This window comes from Choloepus didactylus, chromosome 8, assembly GCF_015220235.1.
Source record: "Choloepus didactylus isolate mChoDid1 chromosome 8, mChoDid1.pri, whole genome shotgun sequence".
In the NCBI taxonomy this organism is placed as follows: Eukaryota; Metazoa; Chordata; class Mammalia; order Pilosa; family Megalonychidae; genus Choloepus; species Choloepus didactylus.
Window position 1 is genome coordinate 71,761,554 of NC_051314.1, and position 25,675 is coordinate 71,787,228.

Sequence of the window (25,675 nt, forward strand, 5' to 3'; positions counted from 1 at the left end):
AGGCAGAGCAAGAAACAGAAAAAACAAGAGGGGAAAAATTCTGATCAACTAAACAGAACCTAAGTTAGAGGTCTAGAATAAGTTGAACTGAATAACAGAGGCCAGAGAACAAAGCCAAACAAGAAAACCACTAGGTAAAAGATAGAAAACAAGCTCCAAAATAAACTAATCAAGAAAATCAGATGCCTAGACAACTTAAGATAATAAGCCATACTAGGAAACACAAAAACATGGACCAGCCAAAGGAACAAACTAATAGCTCAGCTGAGATACAGGAGTGGAGGAAACTAATGCTAAATAAATTCGATGAAATGAAGGAAGATATAGGACAAGAGCTGAAGGATATAAAGAAGACACTGGATGACCAGAAAGAAGAATTCATAAACTTAAAAAAACAAATGGCAGAACTCATGGGAATGAAGGCCACAATGGAGGAGATGAAAAACACAATGGAAGGAAATAATAGTAGATTTGAACAGGCAGAAGAAAGGATCAGTGAACTGGAAGACAGGTCATTCGAATTCATACACACAAAAGAACAGATGGTGAAAAAAATGGAAAAATATGAGCAGGGTCTTAGGGAGCTGAGTGACAACATGAAATGCACAAATATATGTGTTATGGGTATCCCAGAAGGAGAAGAGAGGGGAAAAGGGGCAGAAAGAGTAATAGAAGACATATTCACTGAAAATTTCCCAACTCTTATAAAAGACAGAAAATTAGAGATTCAAGAAGTACAACATACCCCAAATAGAACAGATCCCTATAGACCTATTCCAAGACACTTACTGGTCAGATTGTCCAATGTCAAAGACAAAGAGAGGATTCTGAAAGCAGCAAGAGAAAAGCAATCCATCACATGCAAGGGAAGGCCAATAAGATGATGTACAGATTTCTCTGCAGAAACCATAGAGGCAAGAAGGAAGTGGTGTGATATATTTAAGATACTGAAAGAGAAAAACTGCCAACCAAGAATTCTATATCCAGCAAAACTTTCCTTCAAAAATGAGGGAGAGATTAAAATATTTTCAGACAAACAGACACTGAGAAAGTTTGTGAATAAGAGACCGGCACTACAAGAAATACTAAGGGGAGTGCTACAGGCTGATAGGAAAAGACAGGAGAGAGAAAGTTGAGTTTACATATTGTAGTTAATCTGTATTGGCGAGGCATTATAGTGTTTGCCTTTATTTCTGGCATACTTCACTCAAAATGCTGTATATAGGATCCATTCACCTCATTGCATGTCTCCCAGCTTCACTGCTTTTGTAGTTCCTCAATATTCCATTGTATGCATACACCACAGTTCACCATTCTGTTCCTCAGTCTATGTACCCTTAGGTCACCTCCACCCATTGCAAATCATGAATACTGCCTCTATGAACACCAGTGTGCAAATGTCCATTTATGTCTCTATGGAGCAGATGAATTTTAATTAAGGCTTAAAGGAGGAGAAGGGATTCATAGATACCCAAAAAACTGGTATTTGTATTAGTGTTTGAGAATGTATTATATGGGAGTGTAAGGAAAAAGACACAATAATATGTGAATACACATGGCATATAATATATATCACATTCTGATCTGAGAGTTTTGTAAGCTATAAACAAATAAAAATACCATTTTCTTATAAGTTCTAAATCTACAAATATATTTTCCCTTCTAATCAGCACTTGTGGCTTTAATCTGAAATTAATTTTTGTCAATACATCTGGTATTCAATCCCAAACCCTTAGTAACATAACAATTATTGAAGCAGAGATCCTTGTCTTTGTCTCATCTCTCCCTCCATTAGAAGAGTAAATCTAGCTTTTCCCTCCAAAGGAAATATCACTTCTTTCAGTAGAGCATCCCTACATCATCTTGAAAATAATTCTGTAAATGTTTGGATGTGTTTATCTAGGACATTTAGACAGTATTTACAAGCACAATCACATGGATAGAATTAATTGGATAATAATTGGCTGCTTATTAAATCAGCACCATTGCCAACCTGTACATATGTGACTCTGACTGAAGGACTGATTAAGAGTAGGCTACTATGAAGTTATTACAATAAAACTAGTAAAATGAATTCTGTAAGCAGGTATAATCTCAGTATAATTTAAAGCTGAACATTGTGTTCAGTTACACTATATTTTCTACTGCTACAGAATATAAATTTCTAAATTTTACCTATGTCAAAAGATTTAATTCTGTATTTACAAATGTATCTGTAATGTTACACTAATACAAACATACATACTTTTGTAAAATCTTTATGCTCCTTGAAGCATAAACTTTATTATGAACAAGAGACTGTTTCTATGTTTCCACTTAGATTTTACGTTCTCTGGGAGTTGGTATTCCAATTTATTTATCAATAATGCCTTGAATAGAGCCTGGCATATAGCTGATATCACATAAACTCATGTTTTTCCCAGTTTGTCCTGGAATGTAATACAAAATATGTTTCTTATGGAAGGTTATATTTTTAAAAGTGTGAAAAACATGGTATAGATAGTTGTTGAACTTAAACATTGAATAGTTAAACCACTCCTTCATTCCATCCATTATCCAGCATATATTTTTAAATATATGAATTAAATATATTGATGTTGAGGAAAAACCCTTCAATGAGAACTTCTAACTTTCTTCAATAAGGACTTTTGACTTTCTTTCTTATTTTTTTTTGTTGTTTTATATATATCATGACTTTATTTTTTTAATATTCATTTTATTGAGATATATTCACATACCACACAGTCATACAAAACAAATCATACATTCGATTGTTCACTGTACCATTACATAGTTGTACATTCATCACCAAAATCAATCCCCAACACCCTCATTACCACACACACAAAAGTAACCAGGATAATAATTAAAGTGAAAAAGAGGAACTAAAGTAAAAAAGAACACTGGGTGCCCTTGTCTGTTTGTTTGTTTCTTTCCTTCCCCCACCTTTCCACTCATCCATCCACAAACTAGACAAAGGGGAGTGTGATCCCCATGCCCCCCCAATCCCACTGTCCCCCCTCATAAGCCATATTTTTATACAATTGTCTTCAAGATTCATGTGTTCTCGGTTGTAGTTTGATAGTTTCAGGAATCTACCACCAGCTACCGCAATTCATTAGAACCTAAAAAGGGTAGTCTATATTGTGCACAAGAGTGCCCACTAGAGTGACCTCTCGGCTCCTTTTAGAATCTCTCTGCCACTGAAGCTTATTTCATTTCCTTTCACATCCTCCCTTAGGTCAAGATGATATTCTCCATCCCACAATGCCGGGTCTACATTCTTCCCCGGGAGTCATATTCCACGTTGCCAGGGAGATTCACTCCCCTGGGTGTCTGATCCCACGTAGGGGGTGGGGGCAGTGATTTCACCTTTCGAGTTGGCTTAGCTAGAGAGAGAGGGCCACATCTGAACAACAAAGAGGCATTCGGGAGGAGGCTCTTGGGCACAATTATAGGGATGCCTAGCCTCTCCTTTGCAGCAACAGTCTTCCCAAGGGCAAATCCCATGGTAGAGGGCTCAATCCATCAAACATCATTCCTTCTTACTGCCGTGTAGTATTCCATCGTGTGTATATACCACATTTTATTTATCCACTCATCTGTTGAAGGACATTTGGGTTGTTTCCATCTCTTGGCAATTGTGAATAATGCTGCTATGAACATTGGCATGTAGATATCTGTTCGTGTCACTGCTTTCCGATCTTCCAGGTATATACCGAGAAGTGCAATAGCTGGATCGAAGGGTATCTCTATATTTAGTTTTCTAAGGAACTGCCAGACTGACTTCCAGAGTGGCTGAACCATTATACAGTCCCATCAACAATGAATAAGAGTTCCAATTTCTCCACATCCCCTCCAGCATTTGTAGTTTCCTGTTTGTTTCATGGCAGCCATTCTAATTGGTGTGACATGGTATCACATTGTGGTCTTAATTTGCATCTCTCTAATAGCTAGTGAAGCTGAACATTTTTTCATGTGTTTCTTGGCCATTTGTATTTCCTCTTCAGAGAACTGTCTTTTCATATCTTTTACCCATTTTATAATTGGGCTGTCTCTACTATCGTCATTGAGTTGTAGGATTTCTTTATATATGCAAGATATCAGTCTTTTGTCACATACATGGTTTCCAAAAATTGTTTCCCATTGAGTTGGCTGCCTCTTTACCTTTCTGAGAAATTCCTTTGAGGTACAGAACTTCTAAGCTTGAGGAGTTCCAATTTATCTATTTTTTCTTTTGTTTCTTGTACTTTGGGTATAAAGTCTAGGAAGTGGCCACCTAATATAAGGTCTTGAAGATGTTTTCCTACATTATCTTCTAGGAGATTTATGGTACTTTCTTTTATATTGAGATCTTTGGTCCATTTTGAATTAATTTTTTGTGTAGGGTGTGAGGTAGGGGTCCACATTCATTCTTTTGGATATGGATATCCAACTCTGCCAGCCCCAGTTGTTGAAAAGACCATTATGACCCTGTTCAGTGACTTTGGGGGCCTTATCAAACATCAGTCAGCCATAGATCTGGGGGTCTATCTCCGAATTCTCAATTCGATTCCATTGATCAGTATGTCTATCTTTGTGCCAGTACCATGCTGTTTTGACAACTGTGGCTTTATAATAAGCTTCAAAGTCAGGGACTGTAAGTCCTCCCACTTTGTTTTTCTTTTTTAGAGTGTCTTTAGCAATTCGAGGCATCTTTCCTTTCCAAATAAATTTGATAACTAGCTTTTCCAAGTCTGCAAAGTAGGTTGTTGGAATTTTGATTGGGATTGCATTGAATCTGTAGATGAGTTTGGGTAGAATTGACATCTTAATGACATTTAGCCTTCCTATCCATGAACATGGAATATTTTTCCATCTTTTAAGGTCCCCTTCTATTTCTTTTAGTAGAGTTATGTAGTTTTCTTTGTATAGGTCTTTTACATCTTTGGTTAAGTTTATTCCTAGGTAATTGATTTTTTTAGTTGCTATTGAAAATGGTATCTTTTTCTTGAGTGTCTCTTCAGTTTGTTCATTTCTAGCATATAGAAACATTACTGACTTATGTGCATTAATCTTGTATCCCGCTACTTTGCTAAATTTGTTTATTAGCTCTAGTAGCCATATCATCGATTTCTCGGGGTTTTCCAGATATAAGATCATATCATCTGCAAACAATGACAGTTTTACTTCTTCCTTTCCAATTTGGATGCCTTTTATTTCTTTGTCTTGCCAGATTGCCCTGGCTAGCACTTCCAGCACAATATTGAATAACAGTGGTGATAGTGGGCATCCTTGTCTTGTTCCTGATCTTAGAGGGAAGGCTTTCAGTCTCTCATCATTGAGTGCTATGCTGGCAGTGGGTTTTTCATATATGCTCTTTATAATATTGAGGAAGTTTCCTTCAATTCCTATCTTTTGAAGTGGTTTTATCAAAAACGGATGTTGGATTTTGTCGAATGCTTTTTCAGCATCTATTGAGATGATCATTTGATTTTTCCCTTTTGATTTGTTAATGTGTTGTAATACATTGATTTTCTTATGTTGAACCATCCTTGCATGCCTGGAATGAACCCCATTTGGTCATGGTGTATGATTTTTTTAATGTGTCTTTGGATTCGATTTGCAAGTATTTTGTTGAGGATTTTTTCTTCTAAATTCATTAGGGAGATTGGCCAGTAGTTTTCCTTTTTTGTAGCATCTTTGCCTGGTTTTGGTATCAGATTGATGTTAGCTACTTAAAATGAGTTAGGTAGCGTTCCATTTTCTTCAATGTTTTGAAAGAGTTTAAGTAAGATTGGTGTCAATTCTTTTTGGAAAGTTTGGTAGAATTCCCCTGTGAAGCCATCTGGCCCTGGGCATTTATTTGTGGGAAGATTTTTGATGACTGATTGGATCTCTTTGCTTGTGATTGGTTGGTTCAGGTCTTCTGTTTCTTCTCTGGTCAGTCTGGGTTGTTCATATGTTTCCAGGAAATTGTCCATTTCCTCTATATTATCCAGTTTGTTGCCATACAGCTATTCATAGTATCCTCTTATAATTTTTTTAATTTCTTCGGGATCTGCAGTAATGTCACCTTTCTCATTCATTATTTTTTTTATATGGGTCTTCTCTCTTTTTGGTTTTGTTAGTCTAGCTACGGGCTTGTCAATCTTATTGATCTTCTCAAAGAACCAAATTTTGGTGTTATTTATCCTCTCTATTTTTTTTTTTTTTTGTTCTCTGTGTCATTTATTTCTGCTTTAATCCTTGTTATTTCTTTTCTTCTACTTGGTTTAGAATTGGTTTGCTGTTCATTTTCTAGCTTCTTCAGTTGATCCATTAGTTCTTTGATTTTGGCTCTTTCTTCCTTTTTCATATATGCATTTAGTGCTATAAATTTCCCCCTGAGTACCGCTTTTGCTGCATCCCATAGGTTTTGGTATGTTGTGTTCTCATTTTCATTTGTCTCTATATATTTAGCAATTTCTCTTGCTATTTCTTCTTTAACCCACTGATTGTTTAAGAGTGTGTTGTTTAACCTCCAGGTATTTGTGAATTTTCTAAGTCTCTGATGGTTATTGACTTCTAATTGTATTCCATTGTGGTCAGAGAATGTGCTTTGAATAATTTCAATTTTTTAAATTTATTGAGCCTTGTTTTATGTCCCAGCATATGATCTATTCTGAAGAAAGTTCTGTGAGCACTAGGGATGCATGTGTATCCTGGTGATTTGGGATGTAATGCTCTATATATGTCTGTTAAATCCAATTCATTTATTAGATTGTTTAGGTTTTCAATTTCCTTATTGGTCTTCTGTCTGGTTGTTCTATCTATAGGAGAGAGTGATGTGTTGAAGTCTCCCACAATTATTATGGAAACATCAATTGCTTCCTTTAGTTTTGCCAGTGTTTCTCTCATGTATTTTGTGGCACCTTGATTGGGTGCATAAACATTTATGATTTTTATTTCTTCTTGTTGAATTGCCCCTTTTATTAGTATGTAGTGACGTTCTTTGTCTCTCAAAACATCCCTGCATTTAAAGTCTATTTTATCTGAGATTAATATTGCTACACCTGCTTTCTTTTGGCTGTAGCTTGCATGAAATATTTTTTTCCATCCTTTCACTTTCAATTTCTTTGTGTCCCTATGTCTAAGATGAGTCTCTTGTATGCAGCATATTGATGGTTCATTTTTTTTGATCCATTCTGCAAATCTGTATCTTTTAATTGGTGAGTTTAATCCATTTACACTCAATGTTATAACCGTGAAAGCATTTCTTGAATCAGCCATCTTATCCTTTGGTTTATGTTTGTCGTATATATTTTTCCGTCTCTCTGTTAATATCCTTTAATGTACCCATACTGAATCTCTTTAGTACTGAACCTTTCTCCATGTCTCCCTCTCCTTTCTTTGTTTCTGTGTCTGTAGGGCTCCTTTAGTATCTCCAGTAGGGCAGGTCTCTTGTTAGCAAATTCTCTCAGCATTTGTTTGTCTGTGAAAAATTTAAGCTCTCCCTCAAATTTGAAGGAGAGTTTTGCTGGATAAAGTATTCTTGGTTGGAAATTTTTCTCACTCAAAATTTTAAATATGTCATGCCACTGCCTTCTCACCTCCATGGTGGCTGCTGCGTAGTCACTACTTAGTCTTATGCTGTTTCCTTTGTATGTGGTGAATTGCTTTTCTCTTGCTGCTTTCAGAAGTTGCACCTTCTCTTCCGTATTTGACAGTGTGTTCAGAATATGTCTCAGAGTGGGTTTATTTGGATTTATTCTATTTGGAGTTCACTGGGAATTTATGATTTTTGTATTTATGGTGTTTAGAAGATTCGGGAAATTTTCCCCAACAATTTCTTTGAATACTCTCCTAGACCTTTACCCTTTTCTTCTCCTTCTGGAACACCAATGAGTCTTATATTTGGACGTTTTATATTATCTATCATATCCCTGAGGTCCATTTCAATTTTTTTTATTTTTTCCCCATTCTTTCTTTTGTGCTTTCATTTTCCATTCTGTCATCTTCCAGGTCACTGATTCGTTGTTCAACTTCCTCTAGTCTTGTACTATGAGTGTCCAGAATCTTTTTAATTTGGTCAACAGTTTCTTTAATTTCCATAAGATCATCTATTTTTTTATTTAGTCTTGCATTGTCTTCTTTATGCTCTTCTAGGGTCTTCTTGATATCCTTTATATGCCGTGCCATGGTCTCATCATTCATCTTTAGTTCTTTGATTAGTTGCTCTAGGTACTGCATCTCTTCTGATCTTTTGATTTGGGTGCTTGCTCTTGGGTTATCCATATCGTCTGGTTTTTTCCTATGCTTTAAAATTTTCTGTTGTTTTTGGCCTCTTGGCATTTGGTTAACTTGATAGGGTTCTGTTAGGATTTGTAGACCAATTGAAATCCTTATCTCTAATTTGTGAGATCTACAGCTTCGTGGAGTACACATTCTTTGACTAACCAGCAGGTGGCGTCCACGAGCCACCTGTTCCCCTCAGCCAGTTCTCCTCTGCTTTGCCTCTGTGGTGAGTAGGGGAGTAAACCTTGTGGGGTCCAATCGGTGTACCAAGCTTCCGTGCGTAGTTGGTGTTACCCACCCTGTATAAGGGGTATGTGTCTGGGTGGTCAGGGAGGGGGGCGGTTCTAACAATCAAATCTCCCTGGTGTTCCTGGAGTTTTAAAGCTGCTGCAATAGTCTAATCCTTCATTTCAGTCCTGCCACAGTTTGTCTCTGTCACTGACCCACAAGTCCTTGGTATTGGTGTGTGGCCTCTGAGACTTGCAAGTGGGTCCCTCTTCCAGGCCTTGCACCCCCTGGTCCTCTGTTGAGGGATGACTGTGCTATGTCACATGTGAGTGCTTTTCCCCCAGTGTGGTTCTGAGCTGCCGGTCTGTGTAGGGAGGTTCCCAGTCTGCTGAAATGATGTCTGAATGGGGCTTGTTAATTCATGCTGCTCCACCTTCCCAACTCTGGGACAATCAGCTGAGGGTGCAGGGAAGGCTAATGTCCACACCCAGTTTTGTGGTGTATGCATGTTATTGGAAGCAATTCCATCAAACTCGGTTGTCTGGGGCAGTTCTGGGCTATGGGGCCAGCGACAGGCAGGAGTGTTTCCTGTCTGCCAGGATGATGGCTGTGAGCAGATGCTCCCCTTTTTTTGGGAAGTTGTGGTGTTCAGTGAATTTTCTCAGCCACTGGATTATTGCCTTTGGTCTCAGAGCTCTCTTAGTTCTGCTTGTCTTGACCTGCCCAAATTGGAAGTCTTTGAGGCTTTCTGTATTGCGCTTCTTAGAGTAATTGTTTCAGAAAAAGATAAAAAAGATAAAAAAGAAAAAAAAAAAGAACAGAAAAGGGCCTCCTGGCAGATCTAATGGGTTACTGAAATGCTAAGACACAAAGCAGTTAGGGCTATTAAGGAAAGATCCAGGGAGCAGAGAGATCAGTTTTTCCTCGGGATTTGCAAATAAGCCTTAGGGCCTGAGCTCTGCCCTTCCCCTTTCTATATTCACCAGAACTCCAAACAGCCTCCACTTTTATTTTAGAGTTTTTCTTGCTGTTTTTTTACTATGCCTATCTCCTCTCTGCTGGGCTGGCTGCTCTCAGATTCTCTGTTGTCTGGTCTCGGTCTATGTATGGTTGGAGTTTGGATCAGTAGAATGAGTTTCTGATAAGAGCCACCACTGCAGTTCTCCCTCCTCATACCCAGCGTTGATGGCTCCTCCTCCCAAGGGACTGAGCCTGGCAGGGAGGGGTGCGGGTCCCCTGGCCACAAAAACTTACAGATTTTGCTGATCTCAGCAGTTCCACGTTTTCACAAGTGTTGTATGAAGTATGCCCAAAGTCAGATTGCTCTGCGGTGTCCAGTCCACGCAGTTCCTGGCTTTCTACCTACTTCCCTGGATGGAGGAGTAACTAAAACATACACCTCACCAATCCCCCATCATGCCCTGCTCCCCTCTTCATATTTTTTTAATCCATCAGAGAACAGAATTCATAGGGCAAACAGCTAACCTGAAATCTAAGGATTGACAGAACCTAAGAAGGGTCAGAATGCAAGCATTTGCTTATTCAATGGAGGAGCTGGATACCATAAAAGCCAGTGAAAAGAATTCAGGTAAAAGTTTCAATGAATTGCTAAAGACCAAGTATAGCCTTGCTTATTCAATGGAGGAGCTGGATACCATAAAAGCCAGTGAAAAGAATTCAGGTAAAAGTTTCAATGAATTGCTAAAGACCAAGTATAGCCTAACATTATAGCACAGAAGCTCTGAGAACTTAAGATACAGGGATTTCACACCCACTGGCAAGTTGTTCTCCACCTACTTCCATCAGGTGCTTTGAGGGTAAAGCATAAATTGAGAGAATCTCTCACTTATGGTACATGCCTGGAGAAGCAGAAGAGCATCCACAGAGAGTAACAAAGGCACAAATCCCTTCTAGAATAAGTTTACCCTCTCTGTCCTATTGAATAAAATCCTGAACCACTAGAGATGGGCAGCGTACCCTGTACTCGTAGACCAGAGATGAAGACTCATGGCATCTGGGAAAAGGAAACAGAAAAGTACACTCTACCCATGGGTAAGGCCAAGAAAACACCATGGAGCTGGATCATTAGGAAAAAAATCTACCACTGGAGAGGCAGGGTCAGTGAGAACACACGACCTCAGCACCTGCTGAGGATGAAGAACACGGGAGACTACCACCCTGAACCCCACTAACCAAGCGGGACAGTATTAAGTATAAGTCACAGCAACCTACAGCTGAGAGATGGGAAAGGTGTTACAAGAAAATCTCTGAGGCACAGGCACAGCAGGAAGACTTAAGCTATGCTCCAGCTACAACCTCCTGTACAATGTTAAATAGAAGTAGAGAAATATCCTTTTTGTTGTTGTTGTTCCTTACCTTAGGGGAAAGCATTCATTCTTTTATCATTAGGTATGGTGTTATCTGTTGGATTTTTATCAAAATGAGTACGTTCTTTCTATTTCTAGTTCATTGAGTAATTTTTATCATGGGGGGTGTTTTTATCAAATGATTTTTATGTGTCTATTGAAATGATCGTGTGGTTTTTACCATTTATTCTACTAATATGGTGTAATATGCTTTGGATATTAAATCAACCATGCATTCTTGGGATAAATCCAACTTGGTCATGGTATATTGTCCTTTTAATATATTTCCACATGCCAGTATTTTGTTGAGGATTACTGTGTTTATATTCATTAGAGATACTGGTCTATAGTTTTCTTTTCTTATGTTGTCTTTGTCTGGTTTTGGCACCTGATTAATCTGGCCTTATAGAATGAGTTGGGAAATATTCCCTTCTCTTCTATATTGTGGAAGAGTTTGTGAAGGATTAGTGTTAATTCTTTACCTGTCTGGGATTTTCTTTATGTGTAGGTTTTTTTTAAATATTAATTTGATCTCTTTCTTTATTAGAAGTCTATTCGTATTTTTCATGTCTTCTTCAGTTGGTTTTGGTAGTTTGTGTGTTTCTCAAATGTGTTGATTACATCAAAGTTATCTATTTTGTTGGCATTTGGTTGTTTGTAACATTCCCTTGTAATCTTTTTGTTTTTCTATAAGGTCAATATTAATCATCCTCTTTTATTTCTGATTTTAATAATTTGAGCCTTTTTCCCTGTTTTTCTTGGTGAGTCTAGCTCACCAAGAGGAGGAAGACTAAGGTGGAATTTGTTTTAAATCAGGAGAATAGGCCTTTAAAACATTTTCACAATGGTCTACAATATAACCTGTAACTCTTACACATACTGCAAATATTTCTTTTACTTACCCAGGAAAATGAAACAAATTCCTATTTCTCAACGTCTTCGGTAAACAATTTTCTAACTCTAAGGGATCATCTAAACTACTGTCCTAATTCATGGTAGAGTTAAAAAAAAAAAACATTTCCTTATAACAAGACAAAAAGAAATGCTTATTTTATTCCTAATAATTTACAGAGCTGATCATGTTATAGAACTAGAATAAAATTTTTTCCCCAATTTTGGACATAACCTGCCAATTGGAGTTTTGTGGATGAAATATGAAGTTACTTTTTAGAGAGAATGAGTGTTTTTTAAGTCCCTGAAAGGCTCATACTTAAGTAATGATGTTGGTAATAAAAGCCTTTGAAAGGCCAGCAATCTAAATAGTGGTACCATAGCATTTGGTGCTTCTTTGAGTGGAGAGTGGAAGCTCGTTGTCAAAAGTTGCATGCTGCAACCTGATGGTCAGTAATGAAATAAATACTTCTAAAATGTTAAAAAAAAATGCTTCTTGGCCTTTTGGCTAAGATCAAGTGTAGTTGTCAATTTTGTTGATATTTTCAGAAAATCAACTTTTGATTTGATTTTCTTAACTTTTTCTTTTTTTCTTGTTTATTCATTTCCAGTCAAAACCTTAATATTTCTTGCTTTCTTCTGCTTGTTTTGGGTCTAGTAGGCTCTTCTTTTTAGTGTCTCCGTGTGGAAGTTAGGTTATTGGTTTGAGATCTTACCAATTTAATATAGATATTTTGAGCCATAAATTAACCTCAAAGTCATGCTTTCCATAAGTTTTAGTATATTTTGTCTTTATTTTCATTTATCTAAAATCATTTTCTAACTTCTTTTGTGATTTCTTCGAGACCTATCAGCTATTTTGTAGCATGTTGTTTAATTTTCACATATTTGTAATTTCCCAAATCTGATGTTACTACTAATTTCTAATTTTATTCCATAGTAGCCAGATAATATACTCTGTTTGATTCCAATTCTGTTAAATTTAGTGAAGCCTAATATATACTCTTTCCCAGAGACTGTTCCATATGTACTTGAGAAGAATGTGTATTCTACTGTTGTTGGATGAAGTGTTCTATGCATGTCAGTTAGATTTGATTGGTTTATATTTATTCATTTTCAGTATAAGCTAGAAATACAAAGTTATAGAACTGTTACGTCTTTTCATTTCCCAGTATATTAACTAAACAAATGTCTCTTTCAAGTGTAACATTTTCTTATAATCAGGAACTGCGTTTTAATTCTTCTTTGCATCCCTAGCAACAGTCACAGGAAACACATACTAAAGATTTAAGGGGATTATTTGTATGTCTCAAATTCTGTGATTCAATACTTTCACTATAAGATTAAGAACCAAAACATGTACATTAAAATGCAAATAAACTGTATAATGACACTGTTGGGGCTTTGTTGGTATTATCTGAACATTCATGATAAATGGTTCTTATGGGCCATTTCCAAAACCCCTTAGCTGCATGCCTATAGCACCATATATCCTATCATTCAATAAATTGTGACAGAAAATATTTGCAGATACATCTGTATGAATTTGCTCTTTAGCATAATACAAGTAAAATAGTTCATGGACTTGTAATACACTTCTAAATTAAATCATATGTGTATAAAAGCCATTTTTATATAGTTTAGTAGAGAGTTCGATAGACATTTATAATCCTCTGTCCATCACAGTGTTCCACTGCAGACCTTATACTTTAAAATGAAAATACTTCAGGAAATATAAGATTAAACAAACTACTAGAGGCATCAGAAAGTAAAGAGCAAAGATAAAAATATAGTAAAATAGATTGGCAAGTCTCTGTAAAATTGCTGCATGAACAGAACTTTCCAAATTACAAGTCATGGTCTTTGGATAAAACATGCAACAGCTGACCTATTAAAGGCCATTAGTTCAGAGCTTTATGGATATTTATATCTTCTACAAAAATTATACATTTCTGAAATCAAAAGTCAGTCATGGAAACATACCACAGACATAATTCCTTTTGTAAGTGAAGGCCAATTGTTTAAAACAGAATTCATATTTTTCTTCTTTTTTTTATTAAGAGAAATTCTCAGTAAAAAGGCATTTCCTGATCACATTGAAAATAATGTCTTTCTGTATAAAAATATCTTCTCTAAAATATTAAAATCCTAGAATTAGATTACTATGGACAGTAAATAAAAATATATAAATATTCATATTACTGAATTGACCTAGAACACATTTTATGCTTTCTAAATAGAAGAGACATTGTCTCTTAAATCTTTAAGTTGAGTTTAACTTTATAATGTGAAGTTCAATTTTCATAAAAATTTATGAATTTATACCTGAAGTAGGCAGAATAATAATCCCCAACAATGTCCATGTCTTAATCCCAGGACCTTCAGAATATGTCACTTTACATGGAAAAAGAAACTTGAAGATATGACTAAATACCTTGAGATGGCAAAATTATCCTGGGTTATTTTGTGGGCCCAATTTAGTTACCTTGGTCCTTAGAATAGAAAGGAGACAGAAGGGCAGGGCAGAGAGGTTAGAGATGATAAGCACTCACCATGCCTTATTGTCTTTGATTATAGAGAACAGGAGCCATGGATCAAGGAACGCAAAACTTTCTAAAAGCTTAGTATGGCTCTCATTTGACAGCCAGCAAGAAAATGACGACCTCAGTGCTACAACCACAAGGAACTGCATTCTGTCAACACCTGGAATAAGCAAAGACACAGATTGTCCCCTAGAGCCTCCAGAAAGAAACGCAACCTGCCAAAACCTTAATCTTAACCATGTGAGTTCTGAACCAAATTTCTGACCTAAAAAAACAGTCAGATAATAAATTTGTGTTGTTTTAAACCACTGAGTTTGTGATAATTTGTTATGGCAGCAATAGAATACACTTTATATTCTATGAGTAATGTGAAACATTCCTGTACTTAACTTTTCAGTCATGCCATCCTTGCCATACATGCCTTTCTATATTCAAGTGCATCATATGAATATCAAATATTTACACACATGTACACACACCTCTTTATCATCTGAGTCATTCTAAAGAATGTTTAAAAATCATTGGATTGCAGGGCCTGTGATCACTCTAGAAAATCCTTATATGTGAGGCTTATCACCTTCACTGTAGCTCTTTCAGATTAATACTTATTGCTTGGTGAAAAAAAAAAAAAAATCATAGAACACTAAAGGAAATTTGGTTATAATGAACAGGTACTTATTTTCTCCATGGAAACCTACCCCAACACAAACAGGGATGCAAAGCAGACAGATATCAATCAAGTCAGATAGGCTCTGCAAAATTATGTTACAAAACATTTTTTCCACCAGGGTTATTTGATATAGCTTGAGGAAACAAAAAATGTAATCCTAATCGGGGTATGATCTTATCATCAGAGCAAAGTTTTTAAAGTTTGCATGGCTAATTTGTACTTCCATATGCTTCATTTTTCTCTACTTTTGTCAAATTGAAGATGTATTTATAGTTCCGTAAGTCTTCTAAATTTTATTGAAACGCAGGCTAGCTCTCAATGGTCTTTGATTACTCCTATTATTTTGTCATGTGTGCCCAACTAACTTGTTATGGACATAATTATATGAAATTAGGATATATTTTTCTGTATAAGAGTTTGGTATTTAAAAGTTTTCCATTCTAGTAGTGCTTAGCCCAAATCATTAAAACATTTGAGGCCCAAGAATACTGAATGGCTGAAACAAAAATCTATTGCTTAAAATTGTTTTCTGGAAACACAGGATTTAAAAATGAAAAATAGATGGGCTTCCTCTACAGTGAATTAAGTTGAAGATGTAGATATCCTGCCAATTCTGTTTTCACTTCCCTCCTTCACTCATTTGCGAGTCTATTCATGTACTGCTTTGGCAGAAGGTTCAGAGATTTAGGCTGTGTCAAAATTATGAGGGAATTTGTGATATTTGAAGTGAGAAAGGGAATGAGGAATTAAATGATAATTGGTAGTTGAAGTAAAAACAAAAGATTCAGGGAAACTGTATGACTTCAATTTTCCTGTTACTGTATTTCATAAGGATCTAAAGTGAACTTAGAAATTATCCAATACGAATTGGGAAGGTAACAGAAAGATCTAAGGGTATAAAGGAAATTAGAGACAAAACAGGTTCTTTTCACTCCTAGTTAAGCATCTTTTATTTTGCTTTAAAACTTGGATTCTATAGATAATATTTTGTACCTTTGATAACAAAAGAGGAGAGGAAACAAGGAAATCATAAATTTTATATTTAGGGATGCAGTGTAGCTGGAAGAATATAGAAGTAAAATGGTTACAAAGAACACCTCTTCAAAATCATAGTCAAACTAATAGGACTTTGACAAATGACCTACTATTTCTTTGTCAGTGCTCTCATCCAATTTAGTTTGTATAATAAACCCTTCTTAAATGCATTACACCAAGTGGTGTAAGTGACAGTTGTTCATAATTTTTTTTCAATTTAATAGCCATAAATTGCTACATACGCATATTCTTTAAGACAAGTTTAGATAAAAGAATCCAATGTAAAAAAATTCATGTATTTTAATAGATATTTAATTGCTTAAATTGCAGCATACTTCTCACATCCTTAATCAGGAAAACACATGCGCAATGGCATATTACTTGGGGATTCAGCAGGGTACAGACCAGTGTGTTGGCAAACTAGCTTGACTTGATTTATGGTAACATTTGTCATCTAATTGCCCTAAAAGTTTATAACACGAATGAACCTGAGCTTCTCATTTTGATGCTAGGAGATTTATTTGAATAAAGGCATGTGATGGATGAAAGGAGAAATGGGTCATGGGGTGAAAGGTCTGCTCATTTCTTGAGTTTATACATGCTGCTGAAAGTATTAAGAACAAGAATAAACACCAGGACATAACACACCTTAAAGGTAAAAGTAAAGCAGGGACCAAAATGCTTGGATTCCTAGCGATTTTTCTAAGTTCTTCAACTATGTTAAGGATTCTGATTATCTGGTTGAATTATTTCATACATAACTAGGGTGTTATTTTACAGTTGACATTGGTAGGGGTAGGTACAGTAGAGACTAAAAAGGAATTTTACGGTTCTCTATCAATTTAAGGGGGAAAATAACTGCATTAGTACCTGATAAGGTGCAGAAGAAATTTCACACTATATTATCGACTACCAAAGCAATCTTTCAGAATTCTCATTTTCCAGGTTTTAGAGGAGTAATTGGATAAATAGCAAAGGCTTCTCACTCTACACATAGTGTAATGTGGTGGTGGCAGGAAAGGGCCTCTGCCCCAAAATCATCCAATACTGTATCATCTCACTGATATGAAATAATTAGAATGAGCAAATTCAAAGAGTCAGAAACTGGAATATAGGATACCAGAGACTGGAGTGGAGGTAGGGAATGGAGAATGAATTCTCAATTGGTACAGGGTTTCTCTTGGGGTGATGGAAAAGTTTTGCTAAAGTAGCCCACCATTCTGAATGAAATTAACACCACTGAATTATGTATTTGTGGTTAAAAGGGGAAATTTTAAGTTGTATATAGGTTACTAGAATAAATTTTTTAAAAAAATCCATATTAATGTATAACACAGTGAATACTAAACTATGATGATAGATAATAGTGCAATTATAATATTCTTTCATCAATTGCAACAAAGGTACCACACTAATGCAAATTCTTTTTTAATGCAATGATATTGAATCATATTCACATATGATCCAAAGTATACAAGCAATTGATCACAGTATCATCATACAGTTGTGCATTCATCTCCACAATCAATTTTTGAACATTTTCATTACTTCAAATGATAAAAATAAAAATAAGAATAAAAATTAAAAATAAAAGTAAAAAAAGAATGCCCCAAACATCTCATACCCTCCACCTCCATTATTCATTTACTTTTTGTCTGCATTTTCTACTCATCTGTCCATACACTGGATAAAGGGAGTGTGAGCCACAAGGTTTTCACAATCATATGGTCACACCATATAAGCTATATAGTTATACAATCATCTTCAAAAATCAAGGCTACTGGGTTGCAGTTCAACAGTTTCAGGTATTTCCTTCTAGCTATTCAAACGCACTAAAAACTAAAAAGGGATATTGTGCCAGTTCGTATATTTACGTCCCCCAGAAAAAGCCATATTCTTTAATGCATTCTTGTGGGGGCAGATGTATTACTGTGGATTGGGTTGGAACCTATTGGTTCAGTGTCCGTGGAGACGTGACCCACCCAAATGTAGGTGATAACTCTGATTGGATAATTTCCATGGAAGTGTGGCCCCAACCATTCAGCCTTGTTTAGTTTACTGGAGCACTACATAAGCTCAGACAGAAGGAGCTCAGAGCAAGCTGGAACTGAGACAGACATTTTGAAGATGGCCGTTGGAAGCTGATGCAGACATTTTGGAGAAGCCATTTTGAAACACAACCTAGGAGCAAGCAGACGCCAGCCACGTGCCTTCCCATCTAACAGAGGTTTTCCAGATGCCAGTGGCCCTTCTCCAGTGAAGGTACCCTTTGTTGATGGACACTTTATGGCCTTAAGACTGTAACTGTGTAACCAAATAAACCCCCATTTATAAAAGCCAATCCATTTTCTGGTGTTTTGCATTCTGGCAGCATTAGCAAACTAGAACAGATATCTATATAATGCATAAGAATAATCTCCAGAATGACCTTTCAACTCCATTTGAAATCTCCAAGCCACTGAAACATTATTTTCTTTCATTTTTCTTCCCTCTTTTGTTCCAGAAGTCTTTCTCAATCCTGCAATGCTGGGTCCAGGTTCATCCCCAGGAGTCACATTCCACATTGCCAGGGAGATTTACACCCCTGGGAGTCATGCCCCATGTAGGGGGGAGGGCAGTGAATTTTCATGCAGAGTTGGCTTAGAGAAAGAGGCTACATCTGAGAAACAAAAGAGGTTCTCTGGGGGTGACTCAGGCACAATTATACATAGGCTTAGCTTCTCTGCAGTAAAAGTTTCATAAGGTCAAGCCCAAAAGATCAAGAGCTCAGCTTTCTAAACTAGTAGTTACCAATGCTTGCAAAAATATCAGGAATTCCTCAGGTGGGGAAGTTAAATATTACCACATTTTCCCCCAGTCCCTCAAGGAGGCTTTGCAAATACTTTTTACTCTCTGCCCAAATTACTCTGGGATGTATCAGGGTTTCACACTAACCTGTACAAACCAACCAGATCTCACCCCCTATTCAAGGTTCCATATAATTATGGTGTTTGTATAAATTGACCATACAAGTTAAACTATATAGTGTGCTACAGAAAATATAGATTTTGCACCAAATAAGCATTCTTCCTTTGGTCTCACACAGAAGTTGAAGTTTTGAAACAAAGTCAATATCATTCTTTATCCTTTAGTCTGATTTACCTTAATCCCAAACAAGTCCATTTCATTCATATCTCTAATTGACGTCTGATCTCTTTTTCAGCTTTTTTAACAATTGCTGTATTGGGTAATGCTGACATTCATAGCTACTGAATTCTGGCTTGGAGTCTCAGGTACCATATAGATACCCAAAGTTTCTGGGATCGACTAGGTCATACACAAACAGCTCAGCATCTCAGAATTTAGAAATAACCACTATAACTTATGAATGGATGTGACTGCTATAAGAGTTTACAGTCTAGGAAACTTTACAATAAACCTTCCCCTGATAACCTGTGTTCTCAGATTCAATTCTCAGAGTTTGCACATGATAGTTAGTGCATATTAGTGAGGTGTTATCATCTGTGTCTTTTCAATTCTGGCTTATTTCACTCAACATACTGTCCCCAAGTTCCATTCACCTAGATGAATACCTCACAACTTCATTCCTTCTTGCTGTGGTTCAATATTCTGTTTTATGTATACTTCATAGTTCACCATTCTGCTTATCAGTCGGTGTACCCTTAGGCCACTTCTATCCACGGAAAATCATGAATACCGCCCCTTTAAGCACCAGTGTGCAAATGTCCATTTATGTTCCCTCCCTCAGTTCTTCCAAGTATATACCCAATAACAGGGTTGCAGGAATATATGGCAATCACATTCTTAGCCTCCCGTGGAACCAGCACACTGCCTTCTAGATGACCTGCACCATTATACTTCCTCACCAACAGGGAATAGGTACATACCTCTCTCCACATTTTCTCCCACAGTTGTATCCCTCTGTTTGTTTTTTAAACAGTTTTATGCACACATTATAAAATCCATCCTAAGTAAACAATCAGTGGCTCCCAGTATAATCACATAACTATGCAATCTATAAGAGTATATTTCCATTTCTTGTGCAAAGGAAGAGGAATAAGAGAAAAAAAAATGAATAAGAAAATAAAAGGAAAAAATAAAATAAAATACAATGAAAATATCAGACAACAACAACAACAAGAGTCCCATGCACTCACTTAAATCTCCCTCATATAGACTTTAGTTTTGGTATATTGCCTTTGTTACAGTTAATGGAAGCATATTACAACATTACTGTTAACTACAGACTCTAGTTTGCATTGATTGTATTTTCCCCTATACTGTCCAATTTTCAACAGCTTGCAGTATTGACATTCATTTATTCCCCTCATGTAAAAACATTCTTATTTTTATACATTTAATCACTATCATTGGTTTTGCTAAGTTATGCAATCCCAGTCTTTGTCTTCTATCTTTCCTTCTGGTGTCATACACACACCTAGCCTTCCTCTTTCAACTGTACTCACAATCATCTTTGTTTAGATTACTTACAATATTGTGCTACCATCACACAGTAATGTGCTATCCACTTCTGGATCTATATAATTGATCCTGTTGAAACTTCTGTACTCCTTCAGCATCAAATGCCCAGTCTCTAACCTCTATCTCCTGATAACCTATGTTCTCAACTTTAACTCCCAAAGTCCACTTATCAATGTTAGTTCATATTAGTGAGACCATACAATATTTGTCCTTTTGTTTCTGCTAATGTCACTCAATGAAATTTCTACTGTCTACCATTTTGTCTTTTGGATTTTATATGTAAAATTCTAATTTCTTTTCTTTTTTCACCCTCTTTCTTTTTACCCTTACCGATAGTCTTCATTTCTACACTCTTGTCCTAACCTTTCTCTCCTGTCTTTTTCTCTCTGCCTATGGTGCTCCCTTTACTATTTCTGGCAGCAGATGTCTTGTTCACAAACTCTCTCAGTGTCTCTGTGTCTGAAAATATTTCAAAATCTCCTTCATTTTTGAAGGAAAGTTTTGCTGGATATAGAATTCTTGGTTAGTAGTTTTTCTTTTTTAGACTCTTAAATATATCATACCACTGCCTTTTCACCTCCATGATTTCTACTGAGAAATCCACACACAGTCTTATCAAGTTTCCCTTGTATGTGCTGGATTGCTTTTCTCTTGTTGCCCTTAGAATTCTCTCTTTGTCTTTGACATTTGATATCTTATTATTAAGTGTCTTGGAGTAGGTCTATTTGAATCTATTCTGTTTGGGGTATACAGTGCTTCTTGGATCAGTAGTTTTATATCTTTAACAAGAGATGGGGAATTTCCAGTGATTATTTCTTCCATTATTCTTTCTGCCCCCTTTCCCTTCTCTTCTCCTTCTGGGACACCCATGACACATACATTCATGCACTTCCTCTTGTCATCCAATTTCCTGATACCCTGCTCAGATTTTTCCGTTCTTTTCCCTATCTGTTCTTTTGTTTGTAGGATTTCCAATGTCTTATTTTCTAGTTCATGAATTCTTTCTTCTGCCTCTTCCAATCTGCTATGGTAGGACTCCATTGTGTTTTTCATCTCTTCTATTGTGCCCTTCATTCCCATAAGTTCTGCCATTTGTTTCTTCAAGCTTACAAATTCTTCTTTATGGACATGCAGTGTCTTCTTTATCTGTTTCATTTCTTTTGCCACATTTCCCTTTAGCTCACTGATTTGATTAAGAAGATTTGTTTGAACATCTTTGATTTGTTGTTACAACTCCTGTTTGTTCCCTTGACTGGGCCACATCTTCATTTTTCCCTGCATGAACTTTAATTTTCTGTTGTCTAGGCATCTGGTTTCCCTGATTACCCCAATCAGATTTTCCCAGACTAGATGGGCCCAGGTCTCAGGAATGGGATGTAATCACTATCAAATTTCTCTGAGGATGAGACACAGCAGATTGTTAAACTTTCCTGTGAGACCTCTAGAATCTGTGCTTTTCCTATCCTGCCCAGCAAGTGGTGCTTGTCAGCCTGAAGCTTTGCACTAGCATAAAGAGGTGCAGTGCCTTTAATTCTCAGCAGACCCTGTTCCTACCAGGGGCCACAGGTGAATCAGAAGCCAAGCTTAAGCTATTTCTTTTTAATTTTTCCTTTTTCCCCTAGCCCTGGGATCTGAATTCTCCGAGGGAGGGCACCCACTTGAGCTACGCCCCCCCCCCTTTTCTTAGGGAAGATAAGCCCTTTACAGAATTATCTCCCTCAGTTGATTTCTTCCTTTGTCTCTCTTTAACAACCCCACCCTTGCCTGGGTTAACACTGACAATTGAAAATGCCTGAGGCTTTCTCTAATGAGCTACCTAGAATGAGAGAAGAAAAGGATAAAAGGAAAAAAAAAAACATTTTAGAGACAGTCTGCACCCCCCCAGTTTCACCGGTCAATTAGAGTTAGTCCCTGGTTCAATGTGCCCCTTTTCTTGGGACATAGCCCTGAGATCAGCTGACTCCAAAAGCCTCTGCTTCTATTTATTTATTTTTTTTCCATCAGCCCTGCCTTCTCTCTGCCAGGAGAAACCTTAGGATTCCTTTCCTGCTTGCTCCAGGTTTATCTGTGCTTGTAGCGATATTCAGTAGCACAAATTTGTTAAAATTGTGATTGGAGCTTGGTTGAGCAACCTTCTCTTGCTCCCAGCAGATATCACTTTTTTTTCCACAGGAAGTGTTCCAACTCAGCCTGCCATGTTGGTGGGGGAGAGGCAGTTGGGGAGCTTTACTTACATTTCTGTGTTGCAATCTCAGCCATTCCATCCATTCCAGACTGGTGAACCATGTGTGTCTGGTCACAGATATCCCCCAAACTTTTGTTCCAAACTATTTTCTAGTTATTCCTGGTTATGTACTACTTGCTCTAAGGGACTAACTAAATTTCACACCTCCAATGCCACCATCTTTCTCTTCCTATAATACAAATTCTTAATAAGGAAAACTGCACGTGGAGGGAGATAAATGAGAACATTGTTTTCTATATTATTTTTCTGTAAACTTACAACTTCTCTAATTAAAAAATTTACAAAACAGAGATAGCTGACATTAGTAAATAATTCTCTGCTACAGTAGAAATTAAATCATTCAAATAAGCAAATTTAGAAATTGATTCCACATGCAGAAGGTACTCCTCAGTGTTCTCTAGGATCCTGCATGTATATTTTCCTAAAAATATTCTAAGTGAACTGTGATTCTCTGTTATTCCCTATTACTAGAACTCAGTATTTGCCCTTCCTCTAAAGCAGGTAAAATCAGCTGCAATTTCATTGTCTAAATACTGAAACACTTTTTGATGTCTTCTATCCACAACTAGTTAAAGTACTATAGGTAGTTACTCAAGATATCCCTGAAGATTTAGTTGAACAATTATCCTTGATAAGCAGATTTTTAATCAAGGAAATAAGGCATAGTTAATTAAGCACATGGGCTGCACTTTAAATGACTCTTATTAACTGTGTGCTTAACCTCCTAGAACACAACTCAGGTGTGACATGGCAGTTCTTCCTTTAACTGATGCTTGCTGAGATTAAAGCTAGAGGCAGACTTAATCCATTTAGCAAACCCATTCTCATGTGAAAAACAAAAAACTGCTGACAATTGCAAAGACTGCCATGAGTGATTTTTCTATTGCTGTGTTCTCTAATTACATCCCTCCACTAACACTGAAGTGTCACACGTGGTCATCAGACAAGGTACATTTGAATAAGAAAATGCTACTTTCTGAGGGGAAAACTATAATCTCACAAGGACCAATATTAATGATATCTTGAAATTTTATGCACTGTCCCCCCTGCAAACTTGTTCTTTGCTACTGAAATTATTTCTTGCTACTGTGAATTATTAATTCCAGTGTGAAGACAAAAAAAAAATGTCAGAAAAAGTATTAACAAAGGAACAAAACCTAAAATAATCTAGAGTTTTCTAAATTCTACTTGAATTTACATTTCAATCTGAATACTGGAGTATGTGCAAGTGTGATTTATTCTGAAAACTACTAGAGTAATTTCTGAAAGGATAGGGCATGCATATGATCTCATGACATTGAACATTATGCCCCATTGCTGGAGTAAAAAATAAATTCAAAATGAGATAGCCCAATCCCTGCCATTATAGTCTTTGTGGTGTGTTTCATAGTTATCATCAGCTCAAGGCAGGCTGGGAAATGAGAGCCCCTGTTTTGTCTTTAACATGAAATACTACTTGTTTAACTTGATTCTGTCACAAGTCCACTAGCAAATTTAATCTACACATTGCATTGTTTTAAATCTACAATTTGAACTCAATGTCTGGTTAACATTTGAGACTTTGAATTTAATGTCTTGCTAACATTGAGGGAGACTTTCAGAAAATTGAGAGTGGTGATTATGGTATAACTTTTATGTTTTTATAATCCTCCTCTTTTACTCAGCCATCTTCTATAGTAGAGGAATGAAAGTTATGAAGTGTACATCTCTTTATTTAAATTTATGTATTCTGACTAAACGATAGAACATTCTAGAGATACTCATTTTTCTTCCCTCTTTTGTTCCAGGCGGCTTTCTCAATCCCATGATATTAGGTCAAGGCTCATCCCTGGGAGTCATGTTCCATATTGCCTGAGAGATTTACACTCCTGAGAGTCACATACCAGGTAGGGGAGAGGACAATGAGTTGATCTGTCAAGTGGGCGTAGAGAGAGAGGGGTCAAATCTGAGCAAAAAAAGAGGTTCTCTGGTGGTGACTCTTAAGCACAACTATAAATAGGCTTAGCCTCTCCTTTGTAGTAACAAACTTCATAAGGGCAAGCCCCAAGATATAGGACTAGGTATACTAAACTGGTAGTCCTCAATGCTTGCAAGAATATCAGGAATTCTCCAGGTGAGGAAGTTTAATATTTCTAAATTTTCTCCAGTCCCTCAAGAGGGCTTTGCAAATAAATTTTACTCTCCGCCAAAATTATTCTGGGATATATTGGGACTTCACACTAATCTGATCTCATTCCCTATACAAGGTTTCAAGGTTCCATGTAATTATGGTGTTTGAATAAAATGACCACACAAGTTAAATTATGTAGTGTGCAACAGAATATATTGATTTTACACCAAATAAACATCTGCTCATTTGCTCCCACATAGAAGTTGAAGTTTTGAAACACAGTCAATATCATCCTTTACCCTTTAGTCTGACTTACCTTAGTCCTAACCAAGTTCACTTCATTCACAGCTTTAATTGAAATCTGATCTCCTTTTCAGCTTCTTTAACAGTGGCTGTATGGGATAATGCTGGCATTCATAGCTGTCGAACTCTGGCTCTGTGTCTGGCTCTGTGTCTCAGTTCCCAAAGGTTATATATAAACAGCTCAGCATGTCAGAATTTAGAAATAACCATTGCAACTTGTGAATAGATGTCACTACTGTAAGAGCTTACAATCTAGGAACCTTTACAATAAGTCTTTCCCTGATAACCTGTGTTCTCAGATTCAATTCTCAGTTTGCACATCAGAGTTAGTCAATATTAGTGAGGTGTTACCAGGTGTGTCTTTTTGTTTCTGGCTTATTTCACACAACATACTGTTTACAATGTCCATTCACCTTGTTGCATACCTCACAACTTCCTTCCTGTTGCCTCTCAATATCCATTGTAGGTATACACCACAGTTCACCATTCCACCTATCAGTTGATGTACAATTAGGCCACCTGCATCCACTGCAAATCATGAATATT

The 25,675-nt window shown here is 36.7% G+C and overlaps 1 pseudogene; it reads left to right on the forward strand.

Annotated features, from left to right (window-relative positions):
* The first annotated feature begins 12,229 nt into the window (after positions 1 to 12,229).
* Positions 12,230 to 12,324, forward strand: LOC119543562 (annotated as a pseudogene).
* Positions 12,325 to 25,675: the final 13,351 nt, after the last annotated feature.